The following is an 18,483-nucleotide window of genomic DNA, read 5'->3' on the forward strand; positions in this document are numbered from 1 at the left end:
CTCAACTCCCAGTCCTACTGCCAGTTTCTGGAAGACACCTTCTTCAAGCAGTGGTACAGGAAGAAGTCTGCATCCTTCAAGAAAAACATGATTTTCATGCAGGACAATGCTCCATCACACGCGTCCAAGTACTCCACAGCGTGGCTGGCAAGAAAGGGTATAAAAGAAGAAAATCTAATGACATGGCCTCTTTGTTCACCTGATCTGATCCCCATTGAGAACCTGTGGTCCATCATCAAATGTGAGATTTACAAGGAGGGAAAACAGTACACCTCTCTGAACAGTGTCTGGGAGGCTGTGGTTGCTGCTGCACGCAATGTTGATGGTGAACAGATCAAAACACTGACAGAATCCATGGATGGCAGGCTTTTAAGTGTCCTTCCAAAGAAAGGTGGCTATATTGGTCACTGATTTGTTTTTGTTTTGTTTTTGAATGTCAGAAATGTATATTTGTGAATGTTGAGATGTTATATTGGTTTCACTGGTAAAAATAAATAATTGAAATGGGTATATATTTGTTTTTTGTTAAGTTGCCTAATAATTATGCACAGTAATAGTCACCTGCACACACAGATATCCCCCTAAAATAGCTATAACTAAAAACAAACTAAAAACTACTTCCAAAACTATTCAGCTTTGATATTAATGAGTTTTTTGGGTTCATTGAGAACATGGTTGTTGTTCAATAATAAAATTAATCCTCAAAAATACAACTTGCCTAATAATTCTGCACTCCCTGTATGTCTCTGACCCTCCAGGAAGATCCATCATTTCTGGTATAGGCAATCTCACGTGTAACTTGTCTGAAAAAATTGGTTGTTATGCTTCCATCAGAGACACCTCTGACCTAATTGAAAAACTAGGCAACATAGATAAGAAGGATAGAAACTTACTATTAATAACTTGTGACGTATAGTCTTTATATTCCAATATTTGGGCATTGAGGCCGTTAAAAGCTTTTTAGAAATGGACATATATTTACCTAAGAAAGAAAGGGATATTTTATTGAAGGCCATCAATTTTGTGTTGGAGCATAATTATTTTGTGTTCCAAGAACAATATTTTATACAAGTTAAAGGCTATGGGCACCAGATTCGACCAAAGTTTTGCAAACCTATTCATGGGGTTACCTAAAGATACATTTATTATTCGAGATTTGAAGCAAGTCTGGTGTGTTTTTGCCGTTTCATAGATGATTTGTTATTTATTTGGAAAGGATCTGAATCAGAGGCAAATATGTTCATATTCCATTTGAATTCAAATGATATAGGAATTTCTCCAACATTGGTGTGTCCGGTCCACAGCGTCATCCTTACTTGTGGGATATTCTCTTCCCCAACAGGAAATGGCAAAGAGTCCCAGCAAAGCTGGTCACATGATCCCTCCTAGGCTCCGCCCACCCCAGTCATTCTCTTTGCCGTTGCACAGGCAACATCTCCACGGAGATGGTTAAGAGTTTTTTGGTGTTTAAATGTAGTTTTTATTCTTCTATCAAGTGTTTGTTATTTTAAAATAGTGCTGGTATGTACTATTTACTCTGAAACAGAAAAGGATGACGATTTCTGTTTGTAAGAGGAAGATGATTTTAGCAGACAGTAACTAAAATCGATTGCTGTTTCCACACAGGACTGTTGAGATGAAGTAACTTCAGTTGGGGGAAACAGTTAGCAGACTTTTCTGCTTAAGGTATGACTAGCCATATTTCTAACAAGACCATGTAATGCTGGAAGGCTGTCATTTCCCCTTATGGGGACCGGTAAGCCATTTTCTTAGTCAAACATAAAAGAATAAAGGGCTTAAAAAAGGGCTTAAAAACTGGTAGACATTTTTATGGGCTAAAACGATTGCTTTATTGGGGCATATTATGCAGATTCTAGCTAATAATTGGCATTATAATCTTGGGGAACGTTTAAAAAACGGCAGACACTGTGTTGGACACCTTTTTTAGTCTGGGGGCCTTTCTAGTTATAGACTGAGCCTCATTTTCGCGCCATTACTGCACAGTTGTTTTTGGAGAGCAAGGCATGCAGATGCATGTGTGAGGATCTAAGAATCACTAAAAAAGCTTCTAGAAGGCGTCATTTGGTATCGTATTCCCCTCTGGGCTTGGTTGGGTCTCAGCAAAGCATATAGCTGTGACTGCATAGGGGTTAAATTTGAAAACTGCTCCGGTTCCGTTATTTTAAGGGTTAAAGCTCTGAAATTTGGTGTGCAATACTTTTAATGCTTTAAGACACTGTGGTGTTTGAACAGTTCCTTCATACTTTTTCACATATTCAGTAATAAAGTGTTTTCAGTTTGAAATTTAAAGAGACAGTAACGGTTTTATTTTAAAACGTTTTTTGTGCTTTGTTGACAAGTTTAAGCCTGTTTAACATGTCTGTACCATCAGATAAGCTATGTTCTATATGTATGAAAGCCAATGTGTCTCCCCATTTAAATTTATGTGATAATTGTGCCATAGTGTCCAAACAAAGTAAGGACAGTAATGCCACAGATAATGATATTGCCCAAGATGATTCCTCAAATGAGGGGAGTAAACATGATACTACATCATCCCCTACTGTGTCTACACCAGTTTTGCCCACACAGGAGGCCCCTAGTACATCTAGTGCGCCAATACTTATTACCATGCAACAATTAACGGCTGTAATGGATAACTCCATAGCAAATCTTTTATCCAAAATGCCTTCTTATCAGAGAAAGCGCGATTGCTCTGTTTTAAACACTGAAGAGCAAGAGGACGCTGATGATAACTGTTCTGACATACCCTCACACCAATCTCAAGGGGCCATGAGGGAGGTTTTGTCTGATGGAGAAATCTCAGATTCAGGAAAAATTTCTCATCAAGCTGAACCTGATGTTGTGACATTTAAATTTAAATTAGAACATCTCCGCGCATTACTTAAGGAGGTGTTATCTACTCTGGATGATTGTGACAATTTGGTCATTCCAGAGAAATTATGTAAGATGGACAAGTTCCTAGAGGTTCCGGTGCCCCCCGACGCTTTTCCTATACCCAAGCGGGTGGCGGACATAGTAAATAAAGAGTGGGAAAAGCCCGGCATACCTTTTGTTCCCCCCCCTATATTTAAGAAATTATTTCCTATAGTCGACCCCAGAAAGGACTTATGGCAGACAGTCCCCAAGGTCGAGGGGGCGGTTTCTACTCTAAACAAACGCACTACTATTCCTATCGAAGATAGTTGTGCTTTCAAAGATCCTATGGATAAAAAATTAGAGGGTTTGCTTAAAAATATTTTTGTACAGCAAGGTTACCTTCTACAACCAATTTCATGCATTGTTCCTGTCACTACGGCAGCGTGTTTCTGGTTCGAGGAACTAGAAAAGTCGCTCAGTAAAGAATCTTCGTATGAGGAGGTTATGGACAGAGTTCAAGCACTTAAATTGGCTAACTCTTTTGTTTTAGATGCCGCTTTGCAATTAGCTAGATTAGCGGCGAAAAATTCAGGGTTTGCTATCGTGGCGCGCAGAGCGCTTTGGCTAAAGTCTTGGTCAGCGGATGTGTCTTCCAAGACAAAATTGCTTAACATTCCTTTCAAAGGTAAAACATTATTTGGACCTGATTTGAAAGAGATTATTTCAGACATCACTGGGGGAAAGGGCCACGCCCTCCCACAGGATAGGTCTTTTAAGGCTAAAAATAAGCCTAATTTTCGTCCCTTTCGCAGAAACGGACCAGCCTCTAATTCTGCATCCTCTAAGCAAGAGGGTAATACTTCACAACCCAAACCAGCCTGGAAACCAATGCAAGGCTGGAACAAGGGTAAGCAGGCCAAGAAGCCTACCACTGCTACCAAAACAGCATGAAGGGATAGCCCCCGATCCGGGACCGGATCTAGTGGGGGGCAGACTCTCTCTCTTTGCTCAGGCTTGGGCAAGAGATGTTCAGGATCCTTGGGCGCTAGAAATAGTTTCTCAAGGTTATCTCCTGGAATTCAAGGAACTACCCCCAAGGGGAAGGTTCCACAGGTCTCACTTATCTTCAAACCAAATAAAGAGACAGGCATTCTTACATTGTGTAGAAGACCTGTTAAAGATGGGAGTGATACATCCAGTTCCAATAAGAGAACAAGAAATGGGATTTTATTCCAATCTGTTCATAGTTCCCAAAAAAGAGGGAACATTCAGACCAATTTTGGATCTGAAGATCCTAAACAAATTTCTCAGGGTACCATCGTTCAAAATGGAAACTATTCGAACGATCCTACCCACCATCCAGGAAAATCAATTTATGACTACCGTGGATTTAAAGGATGCGTACCTACATATTCCTATCCACAAGGAACATCATCAGTTCCTAAGGTTCGCTTTTCTGGACAAGCATTACCAGTTTGTGGCACTTCCATTCGGATTAGCCACTGCTCCAAGGATTTTCACAAAGGTACTAGGGTCCCTTCTAGCGGTTCTAAGACCAAGGGGCATTGCAGTAGTACCTTACTTGGACAACATCCTAATTCAAGCGTCGTCCCTGTCAAAAGCAAGGGCTCATACGGACATCGTCCTAGCCTTTCTCAGATCTCACGGATGGAAGGTGAACAAAGAAAAAAGTTCTCTGTCCCCGTCAACAAGAGTTCCCTTCTTGGGAACAATAATAGATTCCTTAGAAATGAGGATTTTTCTGACAGAGGTCAGAAAATCAAAACTTCTAAGCTCTTGTCAAGTACTTCATTCTGTTCCTCGTCCTTCCATAGCGCAGTGCATGGAAGTAATAGGATTGATGGTTGCAACAATGGACATAGTTCCTTTTGCACGAATTCATCTAAGACCATTACAACTGTGCATGCTCAGACAGTGGAATGGGGATTATACAGACTTGTCTCCGATGATTCAAGTAGATCAAAAGACCAGAGATTCACTCCGTTGGTGGCTGACCCTGGACAATCTGTCACAGGGAATGAGCTTCCGCAGACCAGAGTGGGTCATTGTCACGACCGACGCCAGTCTAGTGGGCTGGGGCGCGGTCTGGGAATCCCTGAAAGCTCAGGGTCTATGGTCTCGGGAAGAGTCTCTTCTCCCGATAAACATTCTGGAACTGAGAGCGATATTCAATGCTCTCAGAGCTTGGCCTCAACTAGCAAAGGCCAAATTCATAAGGTTTCAGTCAGACAACATGACGACCGTTGCATATATCAATCATCAGGGGGGAACAAGGAGTTCCCTGGCGATGAAAGAAGTGACCAAGATAATTCAATGGGCGGAGGATCACTCCTGCCACTTGTCTGCGATCCACATCCCAGGAGTGGAAAATTGGGAAGCGGATTTTCTGAGTCGTCGGACATTCCATCCGGGGGAGTGGGAACTCCATCCGGAAATCTTTGCCCAAATAACTCAATTATGGGGCATTCCAGACATGGATCTGATGGCGTCTCGTCAGAACTTCAAGGTTCCTTGCTACGGGTCCAGATCCAGGGATCCCAAGGCGACTCTAGTAGATGCACTAGTAGCACCTTGGACCTTCAACCTAGCTTATGTATTCCCACCGTTTCCTTTCATTCCCAGGCTGGTAGCCAGGATCAATCAGGAGAGGGCCTCGGTGATCTTGATAGCTCCTGCGTGGCCACGGAGGACTTGGTATGCAGACCTGGTGAATATGTCATCGGCTCCACCATGGAAGCTACCTTTGAGACAGGACCTTCTTGTTCAGGGTCCATTCGAACATCCGAATCTGTTTTCCCTCCAACTGACGGCTTGGAGATTGAACGCTTGATTTTATCAAAGCGTGGGTTTTCAGATTCTGTAATAGATACTCTGATTCAGGCTAGAAAGCCTGTAACTAGAAAAATTTACCATAAAATATGGAAAAAATATATCTGTTGGTGTGAATTTAAAGGATTCCCATGGAACAAGATAAAAATTCCTAAGATTCTATCCTTTCTACAAGAAGGTTTGGAGAAAGGATTATCTGCAAGTTCTCTAAAGGGACAGATCTCTGCTTTATCTGTTTTACTTCACAAAAGACTGGCAGCCGTGCCAGATGTTCAAGCATTTGTTCAGGCTCTGGTTAGGATCAAGCCTGTTTACAGACCTTTGACTCCTCCCTGGAGTCTAAATCTAGTTCTTTCAGTTCTTCAAGGGGTTCCATTTGAACCTTTACATTCCATAGATATTAAGTTACTATCTTGGAAAGTTTTGTTTTTAGTTGCAATTTCTTCTGCTAGAAGAATTTCAGAGTTATCTGCTCTGCAGTGTTCTCCGCCCTATCTGGTGTTCCATGCAGATAAGGTGGTTTTGCGTACTAAGCCTGGTTTTCTTCCGAAAGTTGTTTCCAACAAAAATATTAACCAGGAGATAGTTGTACCTTCTTTGTGTCCGAATCCAGTTTCAAAGAAGGAACGTTTGTTACACAATTTGGACGTAGTCCGTGCTCTAAAATTCTATTTAGAGGCTACTAAAGATTTCAGACAAACATCTTCCTTGTTTGTTGTTTATTCTGGTAAAAGGAGAGGTCAAAAAGCGACTTCTACCTCTCTTTCCTTTTGGCTTAAAAGCATTATCCGATTGGCTTATGAGACTGCCGGACGGCAGCCTCCTGAAAGAATCACAGCTCACTCCACTAGGGCTGTGGCTTCCACATGGGCCTTCAAGAACGAGGCTTCTGTTGACCAGATATGTAAGGCAGCGACTTGGTCTTCACTGCACACTTTCGCCAAATTTTACAAATTTGATACTTTTGCTTCTTCAGAGGCTATTTTTGGGAGAAAGGTTTTGCAAGCCGTGGTGCCTTCCATTTAGGTGACCTGATTTGCTCCCTCCCTTCATCCGTGTCCTAAAGCTTTGGTATTGGTTCCCACAAGTAAGGATGACGCCGTGGACCGGACACACCAATGTTGGAGAAAACAGAATTTATGCTTACCTGATAAATTACTTTCTCCAACGGTGTGTCCGGTCCACGGTCCGCCCTGGTTTTTTAATCAGGTCTGATGAATTATTTTCTCTAACTACAGTCACCACGGTATCATATGGTTTCTCCTATATATATTTCCTCCTGTCCGTCGGTCGAATGACTGGGGTGGGCGGAGCCTAGGAGGGATCATGTGACCAGCTTTGCTGGGACTCTTTGCCATTTCCTGTTGGGGAAGAGAATATCCCACAAGTAAGGATGACGCCGTGGACCGGACACACCGTTGGAGAAAGTAATTTATCAGGTAAGCATAAATTCTGTTATCTAACATCTATAACAGATCAAGAGAATATGGGTAAAGTATCCACCAAAACCTATTTCTTTCATATAGGTGGCGGCAAGAGAGAGCTTGTGACTTATGTGATATACATTCCTACCAAGAGTGGGCAAAGCTTCCCAAACATCAAATGCCTATAAATACCCCGCCCACCTCACTCCTACCTCAGTTTTAAAAACTTTGCCTCCTTAGGAGGTGGTGAAGCATGATGTGCTTAGTTTCTTCATATGAAAGGCGCTTCTAAGTATATTGAAACCCAGTTTCTCTCTAAGTACAGTGTTTGTCTAAGGGAAGTGAAGGTAGTACTGCTTGATGCCACCATGTTTTCGCCTCTGGGAAAGCTTTGCTTACATGCTCTCTTTAACTTCGGTCGCATGTATTCATCTGCTGCCTCCCTTTTCAGATCGACATTATACTACTCTACTATTACCTCTGCTGATATGTTTCAGTACTGGTTTGGCTGTCTCCTATATGTGGATGGGTTAAGTGGCAAGTATGAATCTTAACTTTTTAAAGAAGATACTCTCAGTTATGGATTAGGCACTTTTAAGTAAAGTTGTTATATATTGTTTATATATATATATATATATATATATATATATATATATATATATATATATATATATACCTTAAATCAGTAGTTATGTGCTCCTTATATTTAAAGGGACAATAAACATACAAAATAATGTTATATAATTTTGCACATAGTGCTGAATTATATAACATTATCTTAGCGGCACCTTTATAAAACTATATATATAGATTTATAAAGGTGCCACTAAGATAATGTCATATAATTCTGCACTATGTGCAGAATTGTATAACATTATTTTGTATGTTTACTGTCCCTTTAAGGGATTCTTATATTCAAAATGTATTAGGTGGAGTTTGGGAAAACGTATATATGTGTTTGGGGGCTAGTACTCTTTAATAGAATCTCACACGGAAATATAATAACTATTACTTCTGTTTCTTTCATGTAAATGGCAAGAGTCCATGAGCTAGTGATGTATGGGATATACATTTCTACCAGGAGGGGCAAAGTTTCCCAAACCTCAAAATGCCTATAAATACACCTCCCACCACACACATACTTCAGTTTTTACAAACTTTGCCTCCTATGGAGGTGGTGAAGTAAGTTTGTGCTTGATTTTTAGGATTTCTTCTATGATAAGCGCTTCTAAGCATTCTGAAGTCCAATTCCTCTCAGAGTACAGTGTTTGTCAGAGGGATGTAAAGAGAGTATTGCCTGTTGATTTTTACGGTTTCACTCATGGGAAAACTTTTTCAAGGGTTCTCTGTTATCGGTCGTAGGGATTCATCTCCTACCTCCTTTTTCGGATCGACGATATACTCTTATACCATTACCTCTGCTGATAGTTTTCAGTACTGGTTTGGCTGTCTGCTATATGTGGATGGGTGTCTTCGGTAAGTATGTATTATTATTTAAGGCACTCTCAACTATGTTTGGCACCTTTTGTATTAATATAAAGTTTTAAATATATGTATTTACTTATATTTGCCATGAGTCAGGTCTATGTGTATTTCCCTATGCAGTCTAGCAGTTTCAGTATGAGAATCATGTTTGAGAAAGTTATTTTTTTAATATTTTCTTACCTGGGGTTTAGTCTTTTTTTTCCAATTTGACTTGTTTTTCCTTAAATTTCGTGGGCAAATCTAGGCTCGCGAGGGCGCAAAATGCTGTTATTTATTGCGTTATTTATTGCATAATTTTTGTCTCAAAAAATTTTTTGGCCCAAATTTGCGTCTATAGTGTCACAAGTTTCGTCACTTCCTACACCTTTATTGACGATAGGTTGATTGGAGCGAAGTTGCGCTTGTTATGACGCGAGTTGCGTCATTTCCGGATGTTAATTTTTTTGGTTATATTACCCCACTTCCTTTATGCTCCCTGCTCTCTTTATATTTTAGAGGGCTATGTTGTTTACTTTTCTGCTTATTTAGCATATGCATTTTTTCCCATTTCTGAAACTGCTATATGAGGAGATTTGATATTTTGTTTAAATCTTTTACATTTTTCAAGATGTCTCAGTCTGATCCTGTCTCAGAAGCTACTGTAGGAACCATGCTGCCTGAACACAGTTCTACCAAAGCTAAGTGTATCTGTTGTAAGCAAGCTGAGATTATATCTCCGGCTATATTATGTAACAGTTGTCATGATAAGGTTTTGCATGCCGATAATGTTTCTATTAGTACTAGTACACCACCTCTTGTTCCCTCAACATCTAATGTACATGATATCCCTGTTGATATGAAAAATGATATTGCTGATGCAATACAGAAGGCTATGTCTGCTATTCCACCTTCTAATAAACGTAAAAGGTCTTTTAAAACTTCTCATAAAACTGATGAAATTTGTGATGACCAACAACATACTGAAATATCCTCCTCTGAAGAGGATCTCTTTGGTTCAGAAGATCCTACTTCAGACATTGAAATTGATAAATCTTATCTTTTTAAGATTTAATATATTTGGTCTTTGTTGAAAGGAGTATTAGTTACTTTGGGTATGGAGGAGTCTGAACCTCTTGATAAAAAAACAAGTAAACATTTAAATTCTGTTTTTAAACCTCTTGTGATTACTCCTGAGGTTTTTCCTGTTCCAGATGTGGTTTCTGAGGTGATTGCTAGGTTTAAGAAGTTATATGCTTTACCAGTGGCTAATTTAGAGTTTTGGGGAAAGTCCCTAAGGTTGATGGGGCTATTTTTACTCTTGCCAAACGTACTACTATTCCTATGGAAGATAGTACTTCTTTTAAGGATTCTTTAGATAGGAAGATTGAATATCATCCAAGGAAAGGAATGCTTATTTACATTCTGGATATATTCTCAAGCCTGCCATTTCTATGGCTGATGTTGCGGCTGCATCAACTTTTTGGTTGGATAGCTAAGCACATCAGGAAACAGATTCTGATTTGTCTAGCATTATTCGTTTGCTTCAACATGCTAATCATTTTATCTGTGATACTATTTTTTATATCAATAAGATTGATGTTACATCTATGTCTTTAGCTAGTCTAGCTATAAGAGCTCTATGGCTTAAATCATGGAATGCTGACATGCTATCTAAATCTAGATTACTATCTCTATCTTCCAGGGTAATCATTTATTTGGTTCTCAGTTGGATTCTATTATTCCCACTATCACTGGGGGGAAGGGAGTTTTTTTTGCCCCAAGATAAAAAGTCTAAGGGTAAATCTAAAGCTTCTAATCGGTTTTGTTTGTTTCATCAGAATAGAGAACAGAAAACCACTCCTTCCCCTAAGTACTCTGGTTCCAATTGGAAGCCATCTTCAAGTTGGAATAAATCCAAGTCTTATAAGAAGCCAAAGCCAGCCCCCAAGACTGCATGAAGGTGCTGCCCTCAATCCAGTTAAACTGATGAACATTTATAAGTGAGGCACAACAAATTATAAAAGTATTGGACATGGGATAAGGCAAGTTCTTTTTTAATACGGTAACTACAGGACCCACCATTGTGACATGCTAAAAGAACTAAACTGGCTGTCGCTGGAATCTAGACGCACCCTCCATGTTTCCTGCCTTGTGTTTAAAAGCTTTTCTGGAAAGCTCCCACCCTACCTGAGCAGTATGCTCTCACTGGTTATTCCCACCTCCTATAACCTCTGATCCAGTACCAGCACATTATTTAGCTTGCCTCAATACAAAAAGAAAGCAGCTCGATCCTCCTTTTCCTACAGAGCACCACAATTATGGAACGACCTCCCGCACACTTTCAAACCTTCCCCATGCCTAATAGCCTTTAAGAGATCCCTCTCTACATATCTCAAAACAGAATGCACCTATCATTGTTGATTATATATTTTCTACCTGTTCTATGTTAAATTTTTGTGCATATATCGTGTATTATTATTGTTTTTAATTTTATTGTACCCATTGTATCAATGCAATGTTTTGTGTACCCAGGACATACTTGAAAACGAGAGAAATCTCAATGTATCTTTCCTGGTAAAATATTTTATAAATAAATAAATACTGAGTTTTATACACTGTTTGACTATTTTGTAAAAAAAATGCACAATATCTTAATATCCCTTTATGCCACCTCTTGTCTGTTTAACAAACTACTTTACTCAATTACTCCTTACTCCCCACCACCTGCACTGCTCATTAGCCCATCTCTCTTAACCTCACCTTACTTTTGTATTCATGAACTTCACACATTCCTAAAGACTCTTTCTCCACCTTGAAACTCATCACAAAAACAGTCTCACTACTGCAAATCTGCATCTCCCCTAATCCTGGTCCTCCACTTGCTCTGCACACCAATGTGTTCCCTTCAATAGACTTCAAAAATAAAACTCTGGTAACCTTAATCTCATTCCTATTGCATCTAAAGCCACCACCCTCTTCACTTGTGCACTTTGGAACTCTCGCTCTGTTTGCAGTAAGCTCACTTCTATCCATGACCTCTTTATCTCCCATTCTCTCAATCTTCTGGCTCTCACAGAAACCTTGTATATACATTTTAATTGGAGGTTATTTTAAAGAATAAAAATAAATAAATTATATTTATAACCTGGTATATACTGACATGGCTCTCTCCTTCAGACACTGCTTCCTCTGCTGCACTGTCACATGGGGGTCTCCACTTTAGCCACACTCCTAGGTCTGACAATAGACAAGGAGGTGGTGTTGGTATTTTTCTTTCCTCAAATTGCACTTTTCAACAAATACAGCCCTTTTTTCCCTCACATTTTCTTCATTCGAAACACACAATTCGCTTATTCTCTCCCCTCTCTATACACATTGCAGTCATATACCGCCCCCTGGCTCTGCAACTCTATTTCTAGATCACTTTCCCACCTGGCTACCTTACTTCTTTTCCTCAGATACCTCTGCCCTCATTCTCGGTGACTTCAACCTTCCTGTTGATAATCCTACTGCCTCCTCTGCAAAACAACTTCTGCAACTCACTTCCTCTTTCGGCCTGTCCCAATGGACTGACTCTCCCACTCTCAAAGATGGTCACTCCCTTGATCTGAGTTTCAGTTATCAATGCACTATCTCAAACTTCCCAAACTGACTTTTTCCTCTTTCTGACCACCACCTCCTCACTTGTAACCTCACCTCCCTCCCTACAACTCTCCCTCCTTCTACCTCTCACACTAAACTTCACAGAAGTATCAAGTCATTAGATCAGCAACAGCTCGCTAGCTCTCTCGAACTTCTTCTCTCTTCCATCCACTCCTTTTCCTGTCCTGATTAATCTATTTGCCACTATAACTCCACCCTTACATCGGTCCTTGATAATTTTGCCCCACATACCATAGCTCGAAAACATACACTGATCCTCAGCCCTGGCATACTCCTCTGACATAGTACCTACGCAGATGTTCCCATACTGCTGAGTGACACTGGAGGAAATCTCGGAGTTCAGCTCACGTTCTTCACTATAAGTTCATCTTGAACTCTTACTGTTCTGCCCTTAATCTATATAAGCAACATTACTTCTCTACTCTTATCTCTACTCTTTCTTCAAACCCAAAACATCTGTTCTCCACATTCAATACTCTTCTCCGCCCACCCCAACTTTTCTCTCAGCTCAAGATTTTGCCAGTTACTTCAACAACAAAATCGACTCCATCAGAAATGAAATCAGCTTTCAACATAGTACCGGTCTCCCACCCCCTCAAAAGCTCACAATCATCCAAAACCCACATAGCCATAAATTTTGCTCTTTTTCCCCTTTTACAGAGGAAGAAGTTTCTGCCCTTATACTATCCTCTCACCTCACTACCTGTCCCCTCCACCCTATTCCCATCACAACTACTCCCCTCCCTCTCTTCTACCCTTACCCCTATACTCACACACATCTTCAACCTCTCCCTCAGCACTGGTATAGTTCCCACATCTCTTAAACATGCATTAGTCACACCTATCCTTAAAAAAACCTCTCAATCCAACCTCCCCATCTAACTATGACCCTATTTCCCTACTCCCTCTTGCCTCAAAGCTTCTTGAAAAGCTAGTAAATGCACGTCTATCCCATTTCTTTACATTAAACTCCCTCCTTGACTAGTGATGTCGCGAACAGTTTGCCGGAGAACAGTTCCCGGCGATCTTAGCTTGTTCGCGTTCGCCCCCTATTCGTCATCATTGAGTAAACTTTGACTCTGTATCTCACAGTCTGCAGACACATTACAGCCAATCATCAGCAGACACTCCCTCCCAGACCCTCCCAGCTCCTGGGCAGCAGCCATTTTAGATTCATTCTGATCCTGCATTCTTAGTGAGAGGAGTGATAGTGCTGCTGCTGATGATTTTTTATTGAAATTGATAGCTAGGCTAGTGTATTTAGTGTCCAATACAGTCATGAAGGACTCATCTGATCTCTGCTGTAAGGACAGCACCCCAAAAAGCCCTTTTAGGGCTAGAACTTCAGTCGTTTTTGTTTTTTTTGTAATCTAATTGCATTTGTCTGCCTCTCAGCCTGTGTGTGAGGCTCACAACATATACTGTGCCTACTTGCTCACTGCCACCACTCATATCTGGTGTAACATTAGTGTAAATTTAAAAAAAAAACTTTTACATCAGTTTGCTAGTGTAATCTAATTTCAGTTGCCAGCAGGCCTGTGTATCAGGCTCACAGCATATACTGTGCCTAATTGCTTTGTGCCACCACTCATATCTGGTGTAACATTAGTGTAAATTTAAAAAAAAAAACTTTTACATCAGTCTGCTAGTGTTATTTAATTTTAGTTGCCAGGCCAGCCTGCCACTAGTGCCAGCATGTGTGTCAGGCTCACAGCATATACTGTGCCTACTTCCATCCTCAGTGCCACCACTCATATCTGTTGTAACATTAGTGTAATTTTAAAAAAAAAAAAAACTTTTACATCAGTCTGCTAGTGTTATTTAATTTTAGTTTCCAGGCCAGCCTGCCACTAGTGCCAGCATGTGTGTCAGGCTCACAGCATATACTGTGCCTACTTCCATCCTCAGTGCCACCACTCATATCTGTTGTAACATTAGTGTAATTTTTAAAAAAAAAAAAACTTTTACATCAGTCTGCTAGTGTTATTTAATTTTAGTTGCCAGGCCAGCCTGCCACTAGTGCCAGTCTGTGTGTCAGGCTCACAGCATATACTGTGCCTACTTCCTCAGTGCCACCACTCATATCTGTTGTAACATTAGTGTAACTTTTAAAAAAAAAAAAATGACTGTGAAACATCAAGTGCCAGGCCCACTTGCCAACTAGTGCCACCAATCAAAAACTTTTTTGACTGTGAAACATCAGTCAGCTAGTGTAATCTAATTGCAGTTGCCTGCCTGCCTGCCAGCGTGTGTGCCAGGCCCACTTGCCAACTAGTGCCACCAATCAAAAACTTTTTTGACTGTGAAACATCAGTCAGCTAGTGTAATCTAATTGCAGTTGCCTGCCTGCCTGCCAGCGTGTGTGCCAGGCCCACTTGCCAACTAGTGCCACCACTCATATTTGTTATAACAGTAGTGTAAATATTTAAAAAAAAAACTTTTTTGACTGTGAAACATCAGTCTGCTAGTGTAATCTAATTGCAGTTGCCTGCCTGCCAGCGTGTGTGCCAGGCCCACTTGCCAAGTTAGTGGCACCACTCATATTTGTTGTAACAGTAGTTTAAATATTTAAAAAATAAACATTTTTGACTGTGAAACATCAGTCTGCTTTTTTGTGTCTGGCTCACAGCGTATACTGTGCCCACTTGCCCAGTGGCACCACTCATATTTTGTTTAATAGTAGTGTAAGTCTACATTTTAAAAAAAAATGACAGGCAGAGTTAGGCCACCCCGCAGGTGCTGTCGTGGTCGTGGTGCTGTGATTCCCTTTGACCCTACAATAATGCACAGTGTTCAGAGGCCACGTGCCATGAACGTGAAAAGTTCTGAGAAAGACCTAGTTGACTGGCTAACACAGGACACCCAATCTTCTACAGCTTCCGCTCGGAACCTTGACGCACCATCCACCTCCAGCTTAGCTTCGGGCACCTCTGAAGTGACCAGTGCCACTCGTCCGCCTGCCGCCACCACCAACACTAGCACCACAGCCGCTTCACTTGATCTGTCAGAGGAGTTATTTACACATCAGTTGGAAGAAATGAGTGATGCACAACCATCATTGACAGAGGATGTAGATAACAGTGATATGTCTCAGTCAGGCAGCATTACAGACATGGACGTACGGTGTGATGATGATGGTGATGTTGTACCCGCTGCTGCTTCCTTTGTTGATTTGTCAGATACAAGTGAAGCGGTTGATGATGATGCGTCTGTGGATGTCACGTGGGTGCCCGCTAGAAGAGAAGAAGAAGAGGGGGAAAGTTCAGATGGGGAGACAGAGAGGAGGAGGAGGAGACGAGTTGGAAGCATGGGGAGGTCGTCGCAAGGAGCTAGTGGCACAGTCAGACAGCATGCATCGGCACCTGGGGTCAGCCAGACAGCACGCCAATCAACGCATGCTGTTGCCACCACCAGAATGCCGTCATTGCAGAGCTCAGCAGTGTGGCATTTTTTGTGTGTCTGCCTCTGACAACAGCTATGCCATTTGCAACCTGTGCCAAAAGAAACTGAGTCGTGGGGAGTCCAACACCCACCTAGGTACAACTGCTTTGCGAAGGCACATGGTCTCACATCACAAACGCTGATGGGATGAACACATGAGTAGAAGCAGCACACAAACTCAAAGCCGCCATCCTCCTCCTGGTCCAGCATCTTCAGCCACGTCAACCACTGCTGTACTCTTTGCCCCCTCTCAACCATCCGCCACTCAGTCTCTCTTACGTAGCAGTTCCTGGTCATCTGCCCACAGTCAGGTGTCTGTCAAGGACATGTTTGAGTGTAAGAAGCCAATTTCCCAAAGTCACCCCCTTGCCCGGCGTCTGACAGCTTGCTTGTCTGAACTCTTAGCCCGCCAGCTTTTACCATACAAGCTGGTGGAGTCTGAGGCGTTCAAAAAATTTGTATCTATTGCGACACCGCAGTGGAAGGTACCCAGCCGAAATTTCTTTTCACAAAAGGCAATCCCCAACCTGTACTCGATTGTGCGAAAGGAAGTAATGGCATGTCTGGCACACAACGTTGGGGAAAGGGTCCATCTGACCACTGATAGCTGGTCTGCAAAGCATGGTCAGGGCAGGTATATCACCTACACTGTGCATTGGGTAAACCTGCTGACGGCTGACAAGCATGGAATGCGTGGCTCTGCATTGGAGTTGGTGACACTGCCACGACTTGCAGACAGGCCTGCTGCTACCTCCTCTACTCCTCTTATTCCATCCTCTTCCATAGCCTCTTCCTCAGCTGAGTCCTCTTCTGCTGCTGCATCTTGCTCCACATCAACGGCACCCCCCCAGCTCCCCAGGTACTATTCAACATCCCGGATACGGCAGTGTCACGCCGTCTTGGGGTTGACTTGCCTGAAAGCAGAGAGTCACACCGCACCAGCACTCCTGTCCGCCCTGAATGCACAGGTGGATCAGTGGCTGACTCCGCACCAACTGGAGATTGGCAAAGTTGTTTCTGACAATGGAAGTAATTTGGTGGTGGCATTGAAATTGAGCAAGTTGACACATGTGCCGTGCATGGCACATGTGTGTAATATGATTGTACAACGCTTTGTGCATAAGTACCCAGGCTTACAGGATGTCCTGAATCAGGCCAGGAAGGTGTGTGGCCATTTCAGGCATTGCTACACGGCCATGGCGCACTTGTCAGATATCCAGCGGCGAAACAAACTGCCAGTGAGGCGCTTGATTTGCGACAGCCCGACATGTTGGAATTCAACACTCCTAATGTTCGACCGCCTGCTACAACAAGAAAAAGCTGTTAACAAGTATTTGTATGACCGGGGTGCTAGGACAGCCTCTGGGGAGTTGGGGATTTTTTTGCCACGTTACTGGACGCTCATGCGCAATGCCTGTAGGCTCATGCGTCCTTTTGAGGAGGTGACAAACCTAGTCAGTTGCACCGAAGGCACCATCAGCGACATCATACCATTTGTTCTCTTCCTGGAGCGTGCCCTGCGAAGAGTGCTGGATCAGGCCGTAGATGAGCGTGAAGAGGAAGAGGAAGAGTTGTGGTCTCCATCACCACCAGAAACAGCCTTATCAGCATCGCTTGCTGGACCAGCGGCAATGCAGGAAGAGGATTGTGAGGAAGAGGAGTCAGAGGAGGAATGTGGCTTTGAGGAGGAGGAGGAGGAGGAAGACCAAGCACAACAGGCATCCCAGGGTGCTCGTTGTTGTCACCTATCTGGTACCCGTGGTGTTGTACGTGGCTGGGGGGGAAGAAGATACCTTCAGTGAGATCAGTGAGGATGAGGAACTGGACATGAGTAGCTCGGCATCCAACCTTATGCAAATGGGGTCTTTCATGCTGTCGTGCCTGTTGAGGGACACTCGTATAAAAAAGCTGAAGGAGAACGAACTGTACTGGGTGTCCACGCTACTAGACCCCCGGTATAAGCATAAAGTGACTGAAATGTTACCGAATTCACGCAAGTCGGAAAGGATGGAGCAGTTCAAAAATAAATTAAAAAGTATGCTTTACACGGTGTATAAGGGTGATCTCACAGCACAACGGGAATCTAACAGGGGAAGAGATGAAAGTAATACTCCTCCTCCCATGACCACGGCGGCAAGGACAGAACACTTTCCAGACGTGTTGTTGATGGAGGACATGCGGACCTTTTTAACTCCAATGCATCGCCACAGCCCTTCGGGATCCAGCCTCAGAGAACGACCCAACCGACAGGTAGCAGACTACCTCGCATTAACTGCGGATCTCGACACCCTGAGGAGCGATGGACCCCTTGACTACTGGGTGTGCAGGCTTGACCTGTGGCCTGAGCTATTCCAATTTGCAATCAAACTTCTGGCCTGCCCCGCTTCAAGTGTCTTGTCAGAAAGGACCTTCAGTGCAGCAGGAGGTATTGTCACTGAGAAGAGGAGTCACCTAGGTCAAAAAAGTCTTGATTATCTCACCTTTATTAAAATGAATGAGGGATGGATCCCGAAGGGACTGACATTGGGCGATACATTAGAGTAAAAAAGGCCTGATGAGATGATCTGCCTTGGGCTAAAAATGGTACACACGCTGCTGTATTTTATCTTCGAATGCCGAATGACTTGCGTGACTTATCCGCCAACAACTAGGGTTCAAGCTGCAATGTTTTAGGGCACTTTCTAACTGTCAAACAAACATCAATTTTTCTGGCCGCTGCTACAGCAGCGGCTGCAACAATACCTAATTTTTCAGGCCTCTG

The sequence above is a fragment of the Bombina bombina genome, chromosome 4 (assembly GCF_027579735.1).
Source record: "Bombina bombina isolate aBomBom1 chromosome 4, aBomBom1.pri, whole genome shotgun sequence".
Classification (NCBI taxonomy): Eukaryota; Metazoa; Chordata; class Amphibia; order Anura; family Bombinatoridae; genus Bombina; species Bombina bombina.